At 38.8% G+C, this 24,553-nt stretch overlaps 1 protein-coding gene and 1 long non-coding RNA gene across 3 annotated transcripts in view; both read right to left on the bottom strand.

Annotated features, from left to right (window-relative positions):
- Positions 1-24,553, bottom strand: part of GMDS (GDP-mannose 4,6-dehydratase) — a 643,170-nt gene that overhangs the window by 230,782 nt on the left and 387,835 nt on the right. The window lies entirely within an intron of this gene.
- Positions 4,096-24,194, bottom strand: LOC128931722 (uncharacterized). Its single transcript, XR_008480579.2, has 2 exons — positions 24,099-24,194; positions 4,096-22,439 (listed from the first exon to the last, which is right to left on the bottom strand). It is a non-coding gene; the product is annotated as an uncharacterized LOC128931722 (long non-coding RNA).

Genomic DNA, 24,553 nt, shown 5'->3' with positions numbered 1-24,553 from the left:
CTCTGTGAACCATGGCTGATATTCTGGTTTGTGCAGTCTGGTTGTTTGAGTATACCAAGATGGACGAGGTAAAGGTGTACTGTCTAAGGGGAAGATCAGCACTTTAGGAGGAGAAAAGAGTGAGACAAGATTTATGACAGAGAAGTATAAGACACCATGGGAGTGTACGGCAAAGGCTTGCAGCCAAGCCATGGGTGCTGGAGAAGCCTCTCTAAAGAAGTGACATTGAAATAAGACTTGAAGGATGTGAGGAGGAAGGCAGGCACTGCTGTTAGTTCGTCTCCTAAAATCCCCCACAAATCAACTCAATTTCCAATCTTCAGAGTTTCACACTGGCTACAGAAGCAAGTGTGGACTTCTCACCTTTGCAAGTTAGTTCTCCATGACCAGGCCCCAACATACCACCCCATTTCATCATCTACAGCTTGCCTTAAGTACACAATGCTAGAGTCACAGTGCTCCATCTTGTTGCCTCTGCTTGTGGCCCTGTTTCCAGCCTCTGTGTCTCTGCTCATCTCTTCCCTCCACCCAGAATCCCAGGTGACTACATGCCACTTATCCTTCACACCCAGCTCAGTTGGCAACTTCTCGACAAAATCTCCATGGACTCCTGGACTCCCATCACACCCTGGCTCCTACTGCCTTTAAAGCAAAAAGCACTTTATCCTTATTCTGAAAACTCTTGGCACCTCTCTTGACATTGACTACTCTCTGTCTTGGGTACCTTATGCAATTTGATTTAACAAAGGTTTTTGGTTTTGGTTTCTGAGTGACAACCATGTGCCCAGTGGAGTGCTGTAAGTAAATGTTTGAGTAAAAAATGGTGAATTCCATCTTGGTTGCTCTGTGCTTGAAAGAGCTTTTGAAGATAGTGGGGTGGGAATGTCCAGAGGGTGGGGACTTTTGAGAGAGGTCTGGGCTGAAGACAAGAATTTGTAAATAATTATGGTGCACATGGTTGTTGAGAGCCCCACAAGTGCAGGAATCACAGAGGAGGGTGTGTAAAGCAGAGTGAAGAAGCTGATGCGTGGGGATGGTGAGCTCATACTGCCTCTTCTACTAGTGCAGTTTTGCGGCAGTGACATCATCGATGTTTTGGTCAGATAGTTCTTTGTTGCGCGGGCTTTCCTGTGACTGCAGGATTTTTAGCAGCATACCTGGCCTCAAGCCAGTATATGACAGTGGCAACTACCTCCTGTTCCCCATCTTCCAGTTACAACAATCAAACCTGTCTCTAGACATTGCTAAAAGTACCCTGGGGGGCAAAATTGCCATCATTTGAGCACTGCTGGCCCAGACCTGTAAGTACAGGTTCTAAGCATATTTCTTTCTTCCTGTGATTTAGACATTTGGTGATTAAATTGATTGTTAAGTAAATGCTTGATACACTTCTTTTATGTATAAGGCACACTGGAGGCCAATGCTAGATGCTCAATACATATTTAGTAAATAAATGAAAAAATGCTACATTTCAGGAAAACATCTAGTAATATAAGCCTGGGGATTCGTAAAGGAGTATGACCACTGTAAGCATGTAGATCAAACTGTTTCATCTTCATGCATCTACAGGCCCCATGTGCTCATGAAGGAACACAGGGGAGTAGGAATGCAGTGACTTCATGTACATGATGATGCTTCTTAAAGGAGGTGGCAAAGGGTAAAAAAGCAAATAGCACTGTTATTTCTTTTTACTCTCCAGACTATAAAGTTCATCGACTTGCTAATAAACACAAAAATGTGAAGGCTTTTTCTTTGGGAATAACCTGTGACTACGCAGTAAATGTACTTAAGTTATGTGGACTAAAATAATTTTAGCATTGCAGAAATAAGTCTTAGAATTACTGTTGTAGCTTTTCCTTGAATTTGACTTTCCAAAATGTTTATTATAAGCTCTTCATTCTTTAGAATGAAGAATTACCCTATTATGAGAATTACCTTATAATGTCTAGAGAATCAATAGTGCAGACTGAAGCTCTTTGCCATATTATATTAAACAGCAACACCATCAGTATCACGGTGATAGTTTTGCAGTCCTTCCTATCTAACAAAGAACTTTTCAAAACCCTTTCGTGGAGCCAGAATTGCTCAGAAAAAAGTGGGTGTTCTTTGCAAAATATGAAGTTCATTTTTCAAAATAAGGAAGTTAGGCCTCAAAGAGCTTTTTGTACCTGAAGACATTCGCTGCACATAAAATACTATTTGTTTCCCCATAAATGATCCTCCTGTGTTCCAAAGTAAAATAGAGATGTCTTCTTTTTCCCAGTGCCTTTTCTTCCTAATCCTCCTCATGCAAGCTCATGGGCCTTCTGCTAACTGCCTCCAAATAAAGGCATAAACTGCAGCAAACGGAGGGCCAAACTCCTGAACACTTTTTTCCTTGTGCCAAGCTGCTATCGGACTGCTAAACTATGTTAAAAGGAGGCTCTTTTTGGTTTAGCTTCAGTGTCTATAACTCACGTTCTGCTAATTAGAAACTCATTACTATGGATGTAAGTGTCAAAATACATGTTGTAGTGAGGCTCTTATACATGTGCACAATAAAACTTTTATCTAGGCCACTAAATACCGTTTTTTATCTTTGTCAGTTTTCAATTAATTTACAATGCTAACTTGTTTATCAGAACTGGAAATGGGCCAGGACTTCAGTGTATTTGATGAGCCTTACAATAACCCTGAATGCACCTGTTAATTTTGCCTCTGGGTAAACAGTTGAAAACTCCTCAACTATTTCCTCAAATTGGGTGGAAACAAAGAAACATGAGATTAAAAAAAAGTCTAGATTAGGGAATTGGAGATGCATTAATTTAAAAAGGGAACAGGGTCAAACGAGGGCTAGGAGGCTAATAAGCACAGAGCACACAGCAAAAAAGCTCCCAGCAGGGTAAGAGTTCACTTAATTTATCCGACGATCTATTCCAGACGCAGTCAATGATATGTTATTGGATCCAGACCTGCAACTGCTTCCTAAGACCAACCTCACTTAAGTGTCACTGCCCTCCCTTTTAGAAATATTGCTATTACCCAAACCTGTTCACAGGGCGGCTCACTCAGCTGGCAGCCCACTGACTTTTGTTCTTTATGATGCTCCTTCTCACTCCCGTCTCTGCTGTGGGAATTAGGCATAACCACCACCATGCAAACCGCAGAACACCCAAGTTGATCCTACTCTACGAGATTTTTAGTGCTTTATTACACAGAAAGCCAATCCCTGGGATAATAGACTATAAACAACAGCAAATGCTCTATCAGGCAGGCTGTACAAGGTTAAGGACTTTAAGAGATTTACTGGAGAGGTTGCGGACGGGATGTTCCATCAATCAAACGAGCTTTCTTACGTATTAGATAAAAGAAGACCGGAACATAAGACATTTTGGCTAAGACATTTAGAAAACTTGTATGTTTGTCCCAAACAACGAGGGGAAAGGCCGAGTGATTAGCTGTGTAATTAAAGCTGCCTTCTAATCTTTTAATTATTATTAATGTGGAAAGTTGTGAGACTGAGAAAACATGTGTTTTATTGAAACAGGAAATACGTTTTAGGTATTTGCTGATATCACTTCAACATTTAAATATTCAAATGCATTTGACAAACAGTATAATATTATACTTATATTAAAGGGGCTTACTGGAAATAATATACTTTATTAACGTTAGGACCTTCAGGGCAGGGATTTGTTTCTTTCCTGTGCTGCTATCTAATTGTTTGAAAACACACATACTGTATAGCAGACCCCATACTGGAGAGCAGAACAGAGGCATTTAATACATTTAATAAGGGGACTGTGTTTGTAGGTCTATAAATGTGGGCCAGCTAATGAGAAAGTGATCACTAGTATTCAAGTACTGGGGAGCTTTCTCTCACTCTGGATTTTACCACTGAACACTATTTTTAAAAAATAATAATTTTAAAAAAACAGTGAAGCTGGAAATGCTTTTTTTTTTGTTTTTTTGAGACAGAGTCTCCCTCTGTTGCCCAGGCTGGAGTGCAGTGGTGCGATCTCGGCTCACTGCAACCTCTGCCTCCGGGTTCAAGCAATTCTGCCTCAGCCTCCCAAGTAGCTGGAACTACAGGCATGCGCCATCCCACCCAGCTAATTTTTGTATTTTTAGTAGGGATGGGGTTTCACCTTATCGGCCAGGCTAGTCTCGAACTCCTGACCTTGTGATCTGCATGTCTTGGCCTCGCAAAGAGCTAGGACTACAGGCGTGAGCCACTGTGCCCAGCTGAAATGCTTTTAATGGCAGTCTGATGTGAAAGTGTTTTTTGTTCAGAACAAGCCCCTTTGATTTTTGGAAATGAACAGTGTCCAAACAACGGGCTCCACCCACAGCAAAGGTCCAGAGCAGGCGCACACATGTATGTCGTGTCATCACCTGGGCAGTTTCTGTGACCATGGGTACTAGTGTCTCAGCACACCGTTACCAGCAGGGAGAGGGAGGAGGAGATGCTCCCACACACGGAATCACGAGGTTCCCTGAAGAGAGTGAGAAAGAGATACAGAACATGTTTCTGGACAGTGCCATCTACTTTGTTCTGGGCCATAGTGGAGGCTCCGAAATAAGTCTCTTCTACAGTGGTCATTCCAACCACCACAGTTTTGCTGGCAACTGAAATTCAAAGCCATGTATTGGTAGGGTAGCAGCAGATAAAAACTCAGCAGGGCAATATGCAATTCGCTAAGCCACAGGCCTCAAGAGCTCGCAAAATACTCTTTTAATGAAGGAATGGTTACAAACGTGTAGTATGCATGCCAAGAACTTAACATCAAACAACAAATTTACCGGTACTTACTTTGGTTAAAAAATTTTCAAGGGTATTTTCTATAACAATAAAAGTTTTTTTGGCTTAATGAGTAAACTAAAAAATGGCAGTTGAGGAATATATGAAAAAAAACCTCAGTAGCCTTTCCGTTCTAGGCACAGTGATACGTTTTCTGCCCTGTGTCTGACAGCAAACAAGTTTAACAGGACTTTTTCACTATTTTTTCTGTTTTCCACAAGCTTCCTCTCCTTTAAAAAGTTGTGTTTCTTTATAATATTTGCTTTGAAAATTTAGCATTATGTTTTTCTTACTATCTTTTTTTCTCTGAATTTTGTTACTAACTATCCTCAACTATTTTTTCTGTCGCTGGGAATGGTGGAAGGACAGTGGGATTGGGATCTGCTTTAAAGTCTGTGTATGTCTTGGCAAATGTTCTCATTTCTGCCCTTATTGAGAGAAATGCAGGCGGGCCTTGCTAGGAGAATTTTTTCCCTTTTCCTACTCACTAAGGGCATACAGGAAACTGAAAAGTATCTGAGACATGAAATACTGCCAACACAAAACACTGCCTTTTTGGAAAAGGTTGTCTCAAGATTAGACAAGGAGATAACTCGTGTGAGAGGGAGTGTGTGTGTGTGTGTGTGTGTACACATTTGGACAACCACGTGCATAGGGTAAGACATAAAATATTATTTCAAGCTGACTATATGGGCTGTTTGTAGCTACAGAGCCTAACAAAAATTTCATATTGTAAGTTATCCAATAGAAAAGTGATTAGCTATTGAAGATTCAGTTAAAAGAGTCTGGGAGATAGAACTAAAAGGCCTTCTTATCAGTTTTAGTTGCCCATATATGGTGAAATATGTCAATTCTACATGGATCAGACTTATTCATTTTAGAAAATCCCCCGAGTTGAATGAATGAGTCATGCATGCAAGGTGTATTTTTTATTTCCCCCTTTCTGATATCAGTGCCAAATCCTTCCCCTCCATGGTCCTTTAGCACTATTCAGAGGCAGACAATGCTGCCACTGTTTTCAGAACACGGACATGGTCAAGAGTGGAATAATATAATGACACCATTTGAGGCAGGGCAGCAAAGGTTGTGTCAGCATTTCCATTATAAAAATCTCTTTTCAAGGATTAATATCTCAATTGTAAAAATTCACACCCAGGCAAGATTTGGTGGCAGCAACCTTTTATTCTGTAAAACTAAAAACTGTGCTTGTCTTAAAAGTTGTATTTTTAATGTGCACCAATTTTCCATACACAGATACGTGATAACAGAACTTAAAGAAAGAAGGATAATGAGTCTGTGTGTATGGATGAGGCCATTGACATTGAGTTTACCTTAATGTCATTATTTTTCTGAAAACAAAGGCAAAAATACCATGTACCAAATTAGAATTTCAGACTTAAGAACTCAGATTTTGTTGTAACACCAAACACAAAAATCTGATGATAAACTTCCAATGTTTTCTGTTGATAATGTCCTCCAGCACTATCTAGCTCTTACCTATCCTTCTAGAAGAGTGGTTTCTAACTGGGGGTGATTTTTTTCACCCAAGCAACATGTGGCAATATCTGGAGACATCTGTGATTGTCACAACTGGGGCTGTCTGGGTGCTGCTAGTGAGCAGAGATCAGGGACGCTGTTGAACAACAATATAGCTAGAATTATTTGGCCTAGAATGTCAGTACCACATTATAGAGTTCTTCTCATTCAGCATGTGGGCACATCAGATACTGCCTGCAGACTTGCAGTCTAGCAGGGAGATAGATGGGACATATTCACAAACAGTCTGATCTCCAGTATCTTGAGATTGTCTTGTTTTCTTTTAAAGTTTAGGGGAAGGAGATACTTCAAAATCTCAAATTATCCTGGAATACTTCCTTGATTATTATCGTTTCTTGCTAAGGGATGGCTCACTCCAAAGCAAAAGGAAAGGAAAAGAAGATGAGAAATAAGTCATTCTTTACTGTTAACTGCTTCAACTGTTTTTTTGTATTTTCTTTAGAGAGGAGAAGTTTGTGGGGCTAATATGTGTAGTTGTTGAAAAAAACACAAAAGTTCCTCATCTGTAGTAGGTAAGCACTTGGCGTCTTACCTACTTTCTGCATTTCCTTTGTTGATCTTTGTTTACCTATGACAAATAGAGGCAGCTAACTCCCATGCTTTAAATGTCAGTTGATTAACCAAACAATCTCCCTGTATGGTGTCAGGAAAGACATCGGGTGGCTCCATGTGCCTGTATGACCTACTCTGGGAAAAGTACTGGGGATGCATAGAGCTAAGATATTCAGATCCCAGAGCCATTAGCCAGTCACAGCAACATCTTCTCAAGGTTGTCAGCCATTTGCTCAAACCACTAATCAAGCAAATTCTGGTGACTTAAATTGTAATTCCTTTTCTTTCTTATTTCTACCATTAAAGGGAAGGCCTACTTAGTAAAGAAAAAGTAAAAATGTAAGAAGCTGGAGTCTGGGCAAGGATTTTTCAGTTGACACTAAACAGAAGAGAGTTCTATTCTAGAATAGATACAATTGCAAAATCCAGAATGCAGAGTTTAGAGATGGCTGGTACTATTCCCCGAGTATTGAGAGGGTACCTGACTTGCTCTATAAACAGCTGTCACCAGGAAGTGGTAAATGAAGTCAAATACCAGAGGAAAAAGAACTGAAGGATCCATTGAGAAAAATATTCAACTGGACCAAGTGATAAAAATGTTACTTTTGTTAACCAAAATACAGTCTGAGAGCAGTAGGCTGACTAGCAGATAGACGAAGAAACAATATTTAAAAAAATGTATAGAAATTCACCCTTTCAGAAATGGAAACATTTGAAAATGAAATTTAAATTTACTTTTTCAAAAAACTTTTAGGCACCATACCATCTAACTTTCTCTTTTCTATCTGCTACTACAATGTACACACAAACACACATATGGATGGACACATGCAGATACATTACAGGGAGATTCTGGAGGTGACAAATTGTATTTATAAATATATACTCATACATACTGTTTGACTGTGTATCAAATCTCTGAAATCCAAAATCTCCCCACAATGGTTTCAGCATCCTCCAGAATTTCAAATGACTGAACAATGAACAGTAGAGTATCTTGGGAATCCTTAACCTCTGTGCATGTAAATGCACAGACTGCCTCAGGAGGTCAGTTTTGCATTTTGGAGTTATGGCTAGTGAGGATCAAACTTGTTAGTTGTCAGTAGTGATGGTGATAATGGTGGCGTATGTGTCTTTAAAATAGCTTAACCTTTTTCATCTCCTGATTTTGGTAAATAAAGTTACTGAAAATGAAAACCCTCTTTATAATTTACACAGGCTTGTTGCAACGTCACAGAAAATTGCTCTAACCTACCTGTGAGAGGTTGCCTGTATCTATTCCTACTTACAACTCAGCACCTACACTCTCTCCCTTTACTTCCATAAATCAGAAGACTCCTCCTGGCCCTGAAAACATTATTAGCTACCAGATGGAGTGCCAAACTCTACCACTGATGTACACATTAGCTCTTCAGGTGGCCAAGAGCTAACATATTTGCCCAATCTGCATTTTAATAGTCTGCAGCTGCAGCGAACTCCTTTCATTTTATGATGGGGATGGCTCAGCTTTGCTCAAGACGGGCAATCCTGGCACACTGCCCAGAGCAAAGAAGCTGTAGCAGATCTGGACAAAACGCAAGAGTACAGACTCTTATTTCCAACAGGTAGGGGGCCCCACCCTAGACCCAGCAGTTAGCTTAGAAGTGCTTGGCATGGAACCCTTTAGTAAGTTTTTAAGTACACTCATAATCTAAGAAACTAAACAAATAAACTCAGTCCCAGAATGTATACAGTTGTCCCACAGACTAATAGATTTCCACCCCATCAAGAGTTCCCTGTGCTTTCCAGAGGGAATGAGTACCAGCACTTGCCATTCAAGATGCTCCAAGGCTCTTGTCTCAGACAATGCTGACTCTACTACCAAGTTATAAAGTATAAAAGAAACTGGGTCTTAGAGTTGGTACAGAGAAAAACATTTGTATGACATTCACTGTAGTGAATTGAATTAAGTCTTGCTGTTTTTAAACTTTAAAAAAATCACCTGACAGTCAACATGCTGCCTTCAGTTCCAGTCATCATACAAGGAAGCACAGGATTAATTGGGTGACAGCTTCCAGAGCCCATGAACTATAAATAAGACTGGGGACATACTGAGACAGCAACCTCGGTGGTGTGCTTACACTGGATCTGGGCTGAGGGTTGCTGTCTGCTCTAGTATCTTTATTTCCTTACACCTTGAAAATTGCTGTTTGGCCCTGGCTAACAGTTGGTTGACTTTAGGGTCACAGTGGGGGTAACTTGGAACGTGCTCCTAAACTTTTTTTTATCAGTATGCCTCTTATGGTTAAATATATTTAATTCCTGTTTGTGAGCTGGAGAACTACCAAGCGGAATGCAAATGTCCCTCAGCCTCGAAAGGATGGATGCTTCTATCTTTTATGCATTATTAAAGATATAATACAGTGTATTTGTGTTATTCAGTATATTTTTAGCAGGACTGAGGCCCAGACCATGTGCAGACTTCTTAGTTTTGTTTGTTAATAAAAGTCATAAATATGGCTGCAACCATTTTGATGGTCTAGAAGTTGCCACCCTTGTTAGGAATTGCATTTCTGTGATTACAGTCAAAATACACTAAGGTATTTGTCTACAATTATCATCTTGGAACACTCATGTTTGTGTTATGTTTATGACCATCAATGTCACACCATGTAATAAGAAAGTGCATACATTTATGAAGATCAACGTCACCCTAGTAAGAGTAAGGAATGTAATGTACTTAAGAAGATCTGTGTCACACTACCTCAAAGTAAAGTTACAGAGTTGAGAGTCGAGAGTCTTATATCCAATTAGCCTACAACTCCAAGTATCTCAGTACACTGAATAAAACATATAAAACAGACAAAAAAGGAGCCATAATGTAAAACCGTAAAAGAATAATAAAACCTCCAGAAAAGTGCTTAGACGTTACCCCTCATTTCTTGCAAAGTAAGCTCATATTTAAGTTCAGATGGACCCGGGTTAACAATCACTATTTTTAATGTTAAAATGCCCTAGGGAAGTTATAAACGCACCAAATATGCTGTTAACCTTACTTTATATTGTGTGCAGCTGTATGGCTTTGTACCAGGGACCAAACTTCCTAACTGGGCCAGCAAAGTGAAAGAGGCTTTTTTTCCCAAAAACCTTTCAATAACAATGCTTTGCTTGTCACTAGATTTCCATTTCATTTTTTCTACTACTTCACATTAGTATTTGGTATAGATTTTACTTATTTCCAATTACTTTCTTTGGTTGTTATTTTCACTGAGAAGGGCACACTATATATTACTGAATAGGGATAACAGCAGGGAGAGAAATGCAATGGAGAGAGAAGAGCAAATTCAAATGTTTATTTCTGACACCGAGAGTCAATGCTTTTTTAACTCCCAGGATCATTCTTGCTGGCAAGTTTAAAGAGACTTTTTAACGTTTCTATAGACCTTCCTGGGATCATTAATATTGAGCACCATTTGTTGATCTTATGAGAATGCCATAAAAATGACAATTTTCGTTCTTTCCTTACTGTCTACGTAAGAAGTTACAATCTATTCAACTTTAAAAAATGAATTTTAATGGTTTAAGATCATTTACAAGCGTTGACAGGGTACACTAAAGGAGAAATGGCCATATCACAGTTTTTTTGTGGGGGAAGGCACTTAACTAAGATGACATGGAAGCTCACTGGTGGAATTCTCAGATCTGAGGTGACGCAGTCTACCCTACAGATCTGTGCTTTGTGAACTTTGCACTCAGACCTGCACAGAGATGGTGCTTCCGGCCAGCCCTGGTTCCCTGGAAGTGACTGACTGACAAGCAAACTGTCATGCAGCTCTTGCTGACATCCAGATACAGTACCTACCTAGGAGTCTGACCATAGACATTGGTACCTCACTGGAAAAGAGGATTCCAACGTGGAACCCTGGTGCTGCTTCGGCGGGGCCAACAGAAACGGTGTCTGCAAATGCTGCTGCTCGGACAATGGCCCTCTATAAACTATTTACTAAAATATCTTTCATGACAGAAAACAATATAAATGAAAACCTTCTAGGCAGAAGGTCAGATGGAGGTAGGCTATTGTTTGTTGAATGAAAAAAAGTAATACAAGAAATTCATTCAATTTGGCATAAGACTGCAACATTTCAGCTGTAATGGCCACCAAACGTGCAATGAAATGAATCCAATTACTTTCACAAGTTTATGCCTCATGATGATGCTACACTTCAAATCTTTGCCTTTTTTGTTTTCAGTTTTTTGAGCCAAGGAGAAAGAATCCTAAAACCCTTGTTTCTGGATGATCTGTCAGAAAACCAGTAAGGTAGCCTCAGAGGAAGTGCTGAGGAGCCTCTGGAAGCACAGCCTGGACAAGAAGCGAAGGTTGGGGTCTGCCCTTCCACTGAGTGAATGGCTGAGTGGCTCCCACATCTGCTGGGATTCCCTACTGTGAAATCAGGGGACTGACAGGTGATTTCTGCAGCCCTTATAATAGTCACATTTGATCTGCAAATCAGAACCCTTGACTGTATCTGAAGAACAAACATCATAATGTGTTGTTTAATGCCTTCAAACATAATCAGTCCTTATTTATTTATTTATTTATTTTTTGAGACAGAGTCTCGCTCTGTTGCCAGGCTGGAGTATGGTGGTACGCAATTTCAATTCATGCAACCTCTGTCTCCCGGGTTCAAACAATTCTCCTGTGTCAGCCTCCTGAGTAGCTGGAACTGCAGGCATGCCCCACCACACCCAGCTAATTTTTTTACACTTTTAGTAGAGATGGGGTTTCACCATGTTGGCCAGGATGGTCTCGATCTCTTGACCTAGTGATCCTCCCACCTCCGCCTCCCAAAGTACTGGGATTACAGTCATGAGACACTGCACCCAGCTTCAGTCCTTATTTTAAGAAAATAATACACAGGTAAAAACTTGAAGAAATTAGAAAATCTTACTTTAATATGATTGGAGTAGAAGACTATTATACAGATTGACCTATATATTATCCTGAAGACAGTTGTGTTTCCCATTGGCCTTCTAGACTTCATACTATAGTGAATAAGATAAACTGAAAATAACAGTAAAAACAAAACCAAACCCTATATAACAATGTTTAAAAAAGGAATATGAGAATTAAAAACTAAATATCATATCTCAGACTTTAATTATATGTAACTTAAAATGTTAAGAATACATATAAATGTGATAATGTAATAAAAATCATAATGAAATTATACCATTTTGCTTTGAAGTTAAAAAATAAGTTGATCTATATAACAGATTATTACTCAGCAATAAAAAAGAAATGGACTACTGATATACACAACATGGATGAATCTCAAACGCACATGCTAAGTGAAAGAAGCTAGACACTAAAAGTTACCTACAGGATTATTCCATTTATATGATATCCTGGAAAAGGAAGTATAGTAGGGAAGAAAACATCAGAGATTAGGCAGGGGTTGGGAAGAGAGAGGAGAAAGCTGACTCTGAAGATGCTCAGGGGAATTTTGTGCATGATGGATTGTTCTATATCTTGATTATCGTGGTAGTTACAGGCCTATATGCAGTTTTTAAATCCTAGAATTATATACTAAAAACAGTAAATTTAACTGTATATTAGTTACACCTCAATACACCTGCCTAAATGGCCGATATCTTTCACCAATATATGTCTGGTGCTCCAGAAAAAAGGATGAGAAGAGTCTTCTCACATTGTCAATGGTGAAGAAGAGAAAGGCTGGTCCAAGGTTTGGGTAGTAGGAATTTGATGGGAAGGCAAAATCCAAGGGTACTTTCAGAAGATTAAATAAGCTAAGAAGTTCTCCAACTTGCTGAGTTACATGGCAGGCACACACTGATGGGAAGGAGAGAGGAACCTGGGCAGGTCTGTGTGTGTGATGTGTGCCCAGAAGGGCTGGTGCCTTCCCTGGTCCTGCTTTACTAACAGCGCCAGTCAGCAGCACCCTCTCACTCACACACCCACCGTTAGGGCAATGAAATGTCATGCTTCTCCATTCAAGAACAGAGTTACCGAAACATAATCTGTCTTGTCTTTTCTCTGCCTTCCAGTTAGTGCACTGTTAAACTACTAAGTAAGATGTATGCTTCTGAGTCAGATCACTGGAGGAGAGTTTTATGAATCACCTAGAAGGTGACATGCACACAAGGGGAAAGCACCCTCAGTGAGTAGAGGAGTGGGAAGCCAACTGACATCTCTGAGGTTCTGGGTTCAGTCCTGTGTTGGAGTTAGTGTTCATTCTGGGAGGAGACATGTGTATAAAATGGGAAGAGATGATGAAACATATTTAACCAAAACAAAAGAAAGGTCTACATAATGAACAAACAGGACTGAGAATCACAGGGTCTAGAGAACCAGGAGGGGCCAGTCCAGTATGGTGCATGTGGGGATGGTGTGGGGTTTCATTTTATCACATAGCCAGTGGGGTAGGCATCTTGGAAACTACATTTTTGGGGTAAATCAGGAGAGCCTGTTCCAGTAGGAATTCCAGCCTACAGAGTTGGATTGCTAGCACTAACCAGGCTGATCAGATTCCTCTAATTTTAGGGCATGAAGCAGAAATGTCAGTGGCTAAAGGTCATCACTGCTTTCTCTCCTAAAAAAAAAAAAAGGAAAAAAAAGGAAAAAGGAAGAGATATCCCATAGGTCACAGGGAAATGGGCTAATTGGCTGGAGTGATCTGGCTTCCTATCAGCCTCCTGACCTGGTGTCATGGCCTCTTTTGTGGAGAAGCCTGCGTAAGAGAATTGGAACAAATGCACTTTAGTCCCCAGTCACAGGTGGGGCTAGGGTTTTATAAACACATTTTGCCTTTTCTAACTTCACCTCTGAAAAAGTGTGTAGATAGCAAAGTCTACATAAAATAAAATTCATTTTATCTGTTGCACTGAAAATTATGTTTCTTAAAATCCAAACTGATAGCAGGTATTATCAAATATATTTAGGATAAGAGAACAATGGAGTTACCCAAACTTTTAAATAATAAAAAAGCCTCAGGGAGGACATTCACTTCAACCACTTTCCCAACCATCTAAGTTTCATTATACTTTAAATCCTTGAGTACTTAACTGGTATTTACAGACAATAACTACAGCAGGAAGCTGATGATGATGAAAGAATAGATAATTCCACACTGGGACTTTGCAGTCATCGTAAACCAGACAAATAAAAATAATGGTGTTTGATGCCGAAGCTCATTTATTTATTTTTGAGGCAGTGGGTGATCCATCAGTGTTTAAATAGAAATAAAAATATTTTGTTTAATATTTTAAACTAAAATAATGGTTCTTCCTTAACATAAATAACACCTTGAACGAGAGGTAACAGGAAAAGACAAAGGATCCTGCTGGCACAGCTTCGAATTCGGTGGTGGGACATCACTGAAATCTATTAGCAACACACACCACTGCTTTATTCACCCTAAGTGCAGTGTATCAAGCTATCAAAGAGAATCTGCTGAATATACCAACTGTGTCTCAAGAAAACATTCTTTGTATTAGTTAGAACTGTTCATAAAAGGATTCTGTGATTACTATATTTCCACAACTTGCGAGAGCTTGCACTGATTAGTCTCTGCCAAAGAGCCTTTCCCAGCTGCATTCAGCAATATCCTGGAATGACAATTCTGTCAAATTACCTTGAAAACACCTAACGTTTGATTCATATAGTTCTCTGGGTATAAAACTGCATACTTCTTATTATGTTGTACTGGTGATCTATATTCTTCTTTAGAATAAAATAATGGGGATAACATAAAATTTATTGGTGGGAGAGCTATAGTTTTTATGCATGTAATAACACTGTACGAGTAAGTCTTCCAATCAACACTATCTCTTCCAAATTAAGACCTGTAAAAACAACTTATACAAAACATTGAGAAAACATCTCTAAAATTAGATAAGTTAAATACTGAAGGTACAGATAATTCATTATGAGTAATAACTGTTTAAAGCTAAACTAACCACATTATTCTACTTTTTAACATGTAAAATGTTTGCATTTTCATTCTGCAGAAAAGAAAGAAATTTTTTTAGTAACTCTGATTTTAAACATTAAATTCAAAAGACTGTTATCTATTGCATCAATGATTTTTATTACCTGTGTAGCTGTAAGGGGGTCTTAATGAAATGACTACCAATTAGCTCTTAGGAGGTGTTAAAATCACCCATAATCATTAGTTTCATCTACATGTATAGGAAAACTCACCATAGCACAAATTCTAGCAAGTAAAAAAAAGTTTTTGGGATTTCACTTCAGAGGGTATATTTTTCCTTATTTAAGTACATCTTTGTGTTTTAGAAGAGTGGGAGTGGAAACAGCACCCACAAACATTTGGCTATAAAACTCCAAGGTAGTATGTAATGCATCCACATATTAATTCCTTATATAGCACTTATAAACACAGAAAAATATTGTGTGTGTGTGCATGAGTGTGTGTGTGTGTGTGTGTGTGTGTGTGTGTTCCAATATAAATGGGGAAGGTGAGAAGCCTCCTAGTAATTTTATTCAATAACTCTCAGTTTACAAGAAGTACCTGGTTAGCTTTTTGTGAATAAAATATTAGTAGAAATTTTAAAATTCTGACACCTCCCACAAGCTTCTTTTACATCTTTTAAATGAAATTCTTCTTTAAATTAAAGATTTAGGCAGGTTTACAAGGTCGTCTGAGATCACACAGGAACATCTTAATGTATGTGTCTAAACAGGATAGTAGTTTGATAATCTATAAATCACTTTATCTTTATCACTATTACAAAGCCAATAAAAGCCAAACATCTCACACACATGTACATTTCTTTACATCTCTGCATTTTAGCAAATCACAAATTACCAAACTTTAAAGTTTTTACGTTTATCTCGACATTAAAAAAAAAAAGTTTGATAATATATATTTTCGAATGTGTCATTTAAAAAAAAGCATTAATCAATTTCAAACAAATTAGCCAATAAACTAGCAAAAAAGTGTGGCCATTTTCAACTGATACAATTAAATTCTCTAAAAGCGGTGGGTTTTATTTATAGAAGTTTTGTCATCTTTTGCAAAAATAAATTCACTTTCTAGTTTATCATCAGTTCAACAAACAATTCCAAGGAGATAAAATATTATAAATATCAAGATTTATATAAACTTTTCTTCTTATTTACTAGTATTACTACAAAAAATGATACTTCATCTTTTCAAAGCAGAGATTTGGGAAGCTATCGTTAACTTTAGTGTTAGAAAAAAAATAACTTCAATATCACAAATTTTTACAAAACAGAAGTGTAAACTTAAAGAATCATGACAAAGGAAAAATGATGGATTAATAAAATAGCGCTCCATTCTTATCTTCAAACATTAAAATTAGGGAGCTATTTATTTTCACTATAAATAAGAAATGTAAACTAGACATTTAAATAATCAGACTACCAGTCAAAACTACGAAGCCAGGGCCACTCTATGATGACATGAACTTTTCTTTTTCTGTAGCAGATGCTAGTACATAACCAGAGAGGAAAGCGAACCCATGATCCCCATTTCTGGTCTTCATTCATTTAGCAGTGCTGACTAAATGTGGCAAAGGCAGATTTGCTGGTGATGAACTCACGATAAAATGGGAAAAATGTGAACCTTGACCTTTTTAACACCACTTAAAAATCAGAACCAGATCTGTCAGTGCACCACCCCACTGCCTATCGCCTGACAAATTGGAAAGCTGATCTCTCCTCTGAGCAGAAAGTAGGCTTGTCAGAAGCTAAGCTGAGCAGCAAACTCCCAAAAACAGAGAAAGACCCCAAGTATGAAGTCAAATTTCATATGATATCTTGAGTTTACAATAGTGTGAGATGTTAAAAAGTTTTGAACATTGTTTCCTTTGCCTTGTTTTCATATCTCATTTGTAAAACATAGTACAGAAAATAGAGTTTTTCACCGAACAAGAAAGAATGTTTACATTTTTATTGCCAGAGCACAGAAATGCCATGGTCCGTGCTCCCCAACTCCATGCTTTCATCTCTCTCTCCTCGGGGATCATCATTTTAAATTGACCAAAATATCCTAACTTCACCAGTCAGCACTTAACCACTGACAACTTCTTTCTGTAAGAAATATTCCTCAATTAAGGTTTTTTTTTTTTTAAGAACTTTTCCTCTTTATTTTCTCCTTAATTATAGAACCTTTTATTTTGTATTTCCCTTTCATTTCTCTAACCTAACAGATTTGTAATAGCAGAAAAATTACTACTAGGAATATTATAACTACTTAGTGTTAAGTCTAATACAGAATTGAGTTTGTTTTTATTACAAGGAAGAACAAAGACTGCTGAAAATATCTGTTGTCTTGTTATTTTCTATTTTATTTTAAACTGGAAAACCTGGTACCAGGCAAAAATGAGCTGAAATTTTATAACAAATTAAGCTAGAGTGATAAAATCCATGAAGGAAGAAGAGGAGAAGCAGATTAAATAACATTTAAAAATATCCAAGCCTTCATTTGATTATGTATAATCTAATTACAAAAAGTTGCCGCTCAGTTCCCTACCAAACAAGGAGACCTCAGAATGCTTAGGTTAAAAAAGAAAAAAAGAAGAGTGAAAGGAAAAAAGAGGTTAGAGAAGCAAAAATAATGCTGAATTAAAGCACTTGGAGGCCAATGGCTTTGAACCTGGGCTCCACCAGTCATTCTGCGCAGCGAGGCAGTCTGCAGAGGCTTGGGCTCCTGTTAACAGAGCCCTCATTGTTTCCAAAGGCAGTTAGAAAAATGCTGCTTTATATCTCCTCACACCACAGGCTCCGTGCACAGCCCCAAGAAAAGACGGCTGAGGGCGTACAATCCACAGGAAGAAAAAAAACGCATGGCTATATATACAGCCCCCAGCCCCACACCATACCAACACAGAAAAACACTACCCCGAACTCAATTCCTGGCTGGCAAACTGTGGTAAAGGATGTTATGGTGGTGCATAATTTATAACTGGAAATTTCTGATTCATGTGGGATTTGGGGCATTTCTTTGCCCTTTACCCACTGCCTCTCCGTTTCCACCTCAAGCACAGGGAGGTGAAAGCTGTCAGGCAGTGGGGCTGATGCCATCAGGCAGCAAGGAGATAAACACTGCATTTTTGAGAGTGCAGTTATTCCACACCTGTTTAAAATGTTTATATAGTAATTAAAGATTAATGCTTATTCCAGACCAGATAAATATTAGACAGTGCATGTGTGTATATACATATATGAATCTGCAATGCTGCAGAGAACAAAGATTTTATTGTATCAAGCTTACTTAGCAAAGGGTATACATTTTTAAAAGGCCTGAGCTTCACAAAGTTTACATTACAGAGGGGGAAAAAGGCTTAAAAATGTTAAGTGGTTGGAGCTACTGAGTGCCATACAGAGAGCAGGTAGTTAGTGGTGAGTATGAGCTAATTCTGCTGCTAATCATTTGGTTTTCTATTTATTAAAGGGCAGGTCTCAGTTTACTCCTGACCAGCAGCCAGTTCAGTGGGCCACTCTGAATTGCTTCCTGAAGTTCAACAACTAAACTTGCTATTTTCCAAGAAAAAGAAAGTATTTAAGCTTTTATACATGTAGTAGTTACAATATAAAAGTTTTATTTTTAAATTTCAAAAAGGTAATGCAAGAATTGTGTTTGGTTAAGAGCTCTGGGCCACACTACAGCATCAACGTCCCAGAAAACAGAAGAAAGAGGGCCTGCGAGGTGAGCAGAGGCTGCTGAACCTGTGGGAGTACACATGCCACACAGTGCCCCGGGCACCCCTGAATCCCCATGGTCAACACATACAGCATGGACAGTATGCTTGCTCATGTCCTGCTCAGGAAGGAAAATCATCTAACACACACCATGCTCACTGGATGACAGCAACAATATATTCCTTAGTTTATAACTGATTGTTTTGTTAACTTTTAAATTAACAGCAATTTTTAAAAAGTGAAAATAGCCAGTGTTGTATTTCATTTTATGTAAAAAAAAATGCTCCTGACAAACTGCACGTATATAGTCAGCTGCATTTCCCAATTCACTTACAATAATTTACAAAGACTTATTGTATTCCATTCTGATAATATTAATTCTGGTGAATTCTTTAATATAGGCAAAAATTACTTTGAACTCAGAAAAGTTTTAAACTGTGACCATATTAAAAGTTAAAATGTTCACATATTGCATTTTCTTATATGACATGCTAATAGAGCCAACTAAGGAGTAATTTTAAGAGTAATTAAATAAATCTCTTCAAACATTTTCTAAAAAGAGTTTTTTTTTCCATTGTGACACATTAACCAAGACGTATTTTATTTATACTAGTACATGGCAATACAAGCAATTAGGCGCTTGTTTAAAAATGTATTGATTGGTAAGATAAAGTCAGTCTGACAGATGTAATAGAATGTGCAGGCAAATATAGACAGAAGCAATTTGTACAAATCTAGAATTCATTTATTTGGTTTTACCACATGGTGGACACAGACTACCAGAACATCTTCATTCTAACATTCACCAGCTTACTGACACCTACCTGGCCAAAAACCGGAACCCTGGACATTGCCTAAGCATTGAAGGAGAAGCTCCTGTCACAGAGCTCTCTAGAAATAAGTGGACACATATCTTAGAGGATAGGGAGAGAAGAGAAAATTTCCCTCTATTAATTAGGTAATTGTGAATTATTCATAAGCATGACTAAGATGTTTAATAAGTCAGTAAATCAAAAGAAAAATCTGAGAAAACAAATCAGAACAGAAGTTAAAATTATCTGAGAGGTAAAATGATAAAGAAAATACACATTCAGGAATACTGGTAACAGAAGGCAGGATGTGTTATTTGTAGGTGTCCCTTGTGTCTGTGGATGGGTGCTTCCCCCAAAAGATGGTCTAGGAAGGGAGGCTCCTAAATGTTAACTTTCCTTCTCAACAGCTGTTCTGCCATTATGTTTACCCAATACGTTTATTCACCAGTAAATATGGGGTAAATACATACATGGATGAACCAAGGAAGACCGCAGTGTTCCGGATTGAATGCACTCAGTTTCCTAGACCCCTCATCACAGAATTGCCTCGCATCCGGGGAGCAAAAATGGATGGAAGGAAATTGAGAGTCATTTTGCAGAGCACTGAGATAGACATGTCTACATTATTTAATAATTTTTAGCATTGAGTTTTAATAATTTTACAGATGAAAAATTTTATCTCAAAGGTATCAAAGTGGCAATGTTAGAATTCATTCCTAAATCTCTGAACTCAGGTGTAGGGCTCTTCCCAGTATAATGTGCTTCAAAGGTTACAAATAAATGAGTACCTCCAGAATGTGCAGAATGCATTATGTATGGTTGTGAATTCAGAGGCTCGTTATCCAGATAAAGTAGCTCTATAACTTAGAATCTTATAAAGCAGTATTTTTATATTATTTGAAATCAGAAAAATACTATGAATATTGTAAGTTTAAAATATTCATTTTAATTAATTACTCATAATTTATATCCACTCTCCTTCTAAAAACAATTTAAGATAATATTCTTTTTTTTTTTTTGAGATGGAGTTTCGCTGTTGTTACCCAGACTGGAATGCAATGGCATGATCTCAGCTCACTGCAACCTCCACCTCCTGGGTTCAGGCAATTCTCCTGCCTCAGCCTCCCAAGTAGCTGGGACTACAGGCACGCGCCACCATGCCCAGCTAATTTTTGTATTTTTAGTAGAGATGGGGTTTCACCTTGTTGACCAGGATGGTCTCGATCTCCTGACCTTGTGATCCACCTGCCTTGGCCTCCCAAAGTGCTGGGATTATAGGCGTGAGCCACCACGCCCAGCCAAGATAATATTCTTACAATGGGAACACCTACAACTGAAATAATAAAGTGCAAGAGAAATATTAAAATAGGGATCTGAAACCATCCATGACCACAAGTAAATGCACCAGGGCTTTGCGTAAGGTGGTTCAAGCTTCTGAGCACCATCTTTTCACTCTCTGAGAAGATGAAGCAACCGAAGCAAGAAAAGGCCCTGCTGGGTGAGACAGTTCATGAAGCTTATATAAAAGAAAAATACAGGCCGGGCGCGGTGGCTCACGCCTGTAATCCCAGCACTTTGGGAGGCCGAGGCGGGTGGATCACGAGGTCAAGAGATCAAGACCATCCTGGTCAACATGGTGAAACCCCATCTCTACTAAAAATACAGAAAAATTAGCTGGGCACAGTGGCGCATGCCTGTAATCCCAGCTACTCAGGAGGCTGAGGCAGGAGAATTGCCTGAACCCAGGAGGCGGAGGTTGTGGTGAGCCGGGATCGTGCCATTGCACTCCAGCCTGGGAAACAAGAGCGAAATTCCACCTCAAAAAAAAAAAAAAGAAAAATACTAGTTCTTTCAGGAATGCTTTTCTCTGGCGCTAGGTACCTAAGATCTCATATATGGATACTGATTAACACAAGTGGGAAGGTTTTCAAAGTCACAGATTTTTGCTTTCCTTGTTCCTCTTTTTTAAACAGAGTTCCTAAATAAAAATCGAAGGTGTAAGTCACAGCAAGGGCACAATGAGAGGAGAAGCTGATCCATCTGTGGCTCAGGTATGTTTCTCTACGGCAATCTAATTTAAGGCCGACTGAGGGTTTAGACAACAAAGAAGAGGGTGGCATGGGGTCATTCTTTCAACAGCAATTATTTCAGACTCACTTGTGGCAGGAGCTGAAGGGTTGTCAAGGTCTTGCTCCTGGTGAATGTCTGGTATTTAGGTATTTGGAACTGTTGATCTGTGTGAGACTCACAGCCTTTAGATATTCAGGCCGTTTCTGACAATGGTTAGAAACAAGGAAAAACCTGAGACTATTTTACTTCTGCTTCTCAGCAAGGGAAGAAAGTAAGCAGCAGAAATACTTATAGGCAGAAAGAAACTTTTAATATCAAAAAATAAAAAGAAATCAGCACAGAACCCAGTGTTTGGGACCACCATGCAGAAAAGGAACATTTAGTGGGTGATTCCCCTTCACACTCTGTGGAGGACCCACTAAGGACAGGAGGTGTCTTGCCCCTGGGGATTCCCAACTCCTCCTTCTGGATGTGCTATGGTTACAAAAGCAGGGAGACTAATTTCTTGGGACATTTCCACACACCCTGGATAGAAGGGGGCATGTCCTGGAGGGTCCTTCTGCTGCAGGGTAGGCGAGACAGTTCTGACCACAACTGTCTGCTGTCCATTCTCCCCAAGCAGGTGGTGGCTGTCTTCTCACAGGTTGTACCTGGGGCCTGCTTTCCTGGGCAGAGAGGAAGACCCTGCCAGGATAAGGGCCACACAGGACTGGCATCTTCAGGCTGATGTCTCTGGCATTTGAGTTGAGGCTTTAATTCAGTGGCCACTTTTTAAATTTTCCTCTTTCCACCTCTCCTTGCTCCTCAGTGCTGGATGACATCCCATCATCAGTATGGCAGGTTTGTACAGAGAAGTGCACTTGGTGGTGACAGCTATGTACACTGAGTAAGAAACTAGGACATCCATTCCATGAGCTCTTCCAGAAGAACTAAGGATGAGCACTTCATCCAGCTTGCACTTTTAGCAATGAAGATATGCCCAAACCTTAGAAGCATGATATATACCTGTGTCAACCAAGCCACAATCTCAATTTCTTTCTCCCCGACCCAGCCCCACAAACACCTACACACACATATACAAATATGTGCAAAACAGTCCAAGCCAAATAATCATATTTGCTTGTGATTTAGGATGCCTCAGATTGGCTGTGTGAGTACAGTCTCAGCACATTTTGTCTTTTAAGGGAAGGAACTATTTAGTTCAGTGCCAGTTATCTTGAGATAAATATCTTTAAATACACTCTTCCTTATACATACCCTTTTTAATAGAATAATTATTTTCATTACACCCAAGACACACCTGTGAAGTTTAAGAAGTCACTTAGAAATAATATTCAAAACAAATGCAAAACACACACTATTTATTAGTTAAATTAAGCCATGTTAATCAGGTAAAGTTTTATTTTTCAGAAGGCAGAAATTATACATTTTTTTTAAGGCCAACTAATTAACTTATGTAAACAAAAATAAACACAATCAGGGCCCATGGAACTAATAATGTCACCAGTTCCAAATGCTGGATAGATGTCTGGGTCTGCTGCAGACATTTTCTATTTTGCATATGAAACAGATCACGGTTTGGGTGGCTTCCACTAATTGGAGAGAAATGTCTCTCCTTTCCAAACTGCATCCACCCATCCATATCACTATCCCCTAGCACACACACACACACACACACACACACACACACACACACACTTAAACCACTGTCTAATTACTCTGAACATCCATCCGCAAGGAAAGTTAACAAGTACCAAGGGTTAAAAGAGGCTGGCCAGAAAGGGGAGGGGAGAACAAGTTGGGGACTCTCCAGCTGGGACCTGTTTGTGACTTCTCAGCCTCACTGTTTGAGACTTTCTGGCATTTTTATTGCCTGTTGTCTCAGTGATAATGTGCAAGCATGGAGATATATTAAAAACCTAAGTAAGTACATTCAAAGAAATAAAAAGAGGTCATTAGAGAAAATAGCGAAAGAACATTAATTCTGAAGTGACATGTACAGAGAATGTAATACTTTAATTTTAAAAATTGCCATAAGAATATTAGTGAAGGCCATTATTATTTTAATTGAGTACTTTAACAATAAATGATGTTCCCTGAAATGAGGAGTTGAAAGAAACCTTTGGTAAACTGGATTTTTTCTATCCTTCTTTCTTATAGAAATTACCTTTTTTCATGAAATATAAAAGGGTTCATCTACCAATTTTATAATAGAAAAACACAATGATCCTTGTTCTAAACACACTTGATACTTGTTCCATGCTAAGTATGACAAAGCTGCTGTTCTAAGATGCTGTTGCTAATAATAAAGAGCCAATTATGATGTGTTCTTGTAAGGACTTTTTAAAAACAGTTACAAATGGCTCAATTCTTTTCCTATTACTCACGTAATAACACTTTCTACAAGAGCACAGTCCACGTTACCAACATGGCAAGTTACTTGCCTTCTTTTCGTTTTTCTTTTCTGAATGAGGAAAAAGATAGTGCTATCAAAGCCAGCCCACCCAGATGTGCTGGCACCATCCTCTTTCTGTATGATGCTATGAGCACCTATAGTCAACTGATTATTTACTAGGAAGAGAAGCACTTAATTCTAACTGCTGGCTAGCAAAGCATCCTCCCTTCCCTATGACTGGAAAATTACCTTCTCAGATTCTCTCTTTTAAATTAATCTCTTCTCATCCATGGTCCTCTCTATCCCAGTTGTCACCCTCTCTGTCTTCTGGCAGTAGACAACAATGCCCTTGGCACAGCCCACAGCACAAACACTGGCTGGAATGCAGTGCTGAGCTGAGCTGGGCTGAGCTGGGCTGAGCACATCCACTGGGCTGGCTAGCAGGGACTGCTTGTTTTCACAAAGGGAACAGATAATATTTTAACTGTAATAATTCAGTCCATATTAACTAGAATAATTCAGTACTTATAATTTATATTCTTTTGCCTATGGCTTGCATGATGTGTGATATCAAAGAAAAATGATATTTACGCTTTATGGAAAGGTTGAAGAAGTGAACACATTTGTTTGTAACTAGACTCCTTTTAACATTTTTTTCCCCAATTGCTCTGTCAGAACTCAGGGATATGATAGTCCTATGGATA

This window comes from Callithrix jacchus, chromosome 4 (genome assembly GCF_049354715.1).
Source record: "Callithrix jacchus isolate 240 chromosome 4, calJac240_pri, whole genome shotgun sequence".
In the NCBI taxonomy this organism is placed as follows: domain Eukaryota; kingdom Metazoa; phylum Chordata; class Mammalia; order Primates; family Cebidae; genus Callithrix; species Callithrix jacchus.
This window is presented reverse-complemented; position numbering and strand designations above follow the sequence as displayed.